We start from the raw sequence: 1452 nt of genomic DNA, 5'->3' as shown, positions 1-1452 counted from the left end.
CTCCAAAACACCCGCAACATACGGAATAACCACTGGTTTGGGTCTGGGTTTGGGGTCTTCATTTTCACCTGAAGGTGAGTATCAGTCACATGGAGGCAGGGCTTAAAAGCCTGAATTTTGCCTGAAACTCTCAGACTGAAGAAGTCTCTTGGAGAAGAGACAAAATGTTTCATAAGAGAAGAACCTGTCCAGAAGACCAATACAATTTTTTTTTCTTTTTGATTTTTTTATCTGGATTACTGAGATGCATCAGGATATTCATGTAGAAAATTAAAGACAAACAGTTCCCTCTTTGCTCCATCATTTCTTTGGTGATTAAAAGATGTTTGATTAACTTAAAAGCTAAATGTAACGATGTCATCACTGCTGCCAAGGATTCTAAAAGGACACTGGTTGAGTTAAAGAAAGAAAACGTAAAACAAAGTTCAGTCCCATCTTAACTAGTGCAGACAAGAAAAAAAATGAGAGGGCATCTCAAGACTTTTGAATGCATCTCATGTAGCCTGAATTCACTCACCTTCTGAATGTGGAAAAAATGCATAATATTCTTTACAAAATTCATACAAAAGTCTACCTTTAAGTACAACATTGCACTGGTATATGTATTTTTCTTTCTTTCTTTTTTTATTTAGTATACCACACCTAAACCTTTTTAAAATAATTTATTTTAAGTTTTATTAAAAAATATTGTTTATTCACAACAAAAATCATCTCAGGGCACTGTACAAAAAAACAAATCAGTTTTAATTATCTGTACATTATAACTAAGAATCACACTCACAGGGGCCGTTTGAAACTAGAATTAGCTCCACACTGGACAGAAAAAATAAAATAGTTATATAAAAATATGTTTAGTGATGCGTAAATATTCTAGGCCAGGGGTGCCCAAACATTTTCCCTGAGAGGGCCAAGATTATAATCAATCTGAGGGCCGCGGGCCAAATGCAATAATATAAAAAATGCAAATACATATTAAGTAAATTTGTTTTATTATTTTATGATTGAGCTAGCAGCCAGTGCGGTGGCCAACATTCTTTTTCTCTTTTTTTTTCAGCCCATGCACATGGAGAAAATTATTTTTGGTCAGCAAAGGCTCATGGGACTTTTCATAATTTAAAATTTTAGTATAGGGGGTCTTATAAGGTGTGCAACTCTAAATATGGGCTTAAATCCAATTGAAATGTCTCTTGTTGTTACCTGTATTTTATATTTAATCTTAACATAATTTCAATCTAGTAACCAGGACAACTGATGGTGGGCCAAATCAAATGGCATGGTGGGCCAATTTTGACCCACGGGCCCCACTTTGGGCACCTCTGTTCTAGGCTTTCAGCTTCAAATATTTTGTTTGATATAACACTTTGATACTAAACTACACAGAACTAAAAAATCCATTGATAATTTTTTTTTGCAGAAATCACACTTTTTAATTGTCTAAAGTAAAAATGTAGG

Source organism: Austrofundulus limnaeus, unplaced genomic scaffold (assembly GCF_001266775.1).
Source record: "Austrofundulus limnaeus strain Quisiro unplaced genomic scaffold, Austrofundulus_limnaeus-1.0 Scaffold414, whole genome shotgun sequence".
NCBI classification, from domain to species: domain Eukaryota; kingdom Metazoa; phylum Chordata; class Actinopteri; order Cyprinodontiformes; family Rivulidae; genus Austrofundulus; species Austrofundulus limnaeus.
The sequence above is the reverse complement of the archived record's forward strand: the minus strand, read 5'-3'. Positions refer to the sequence as shown.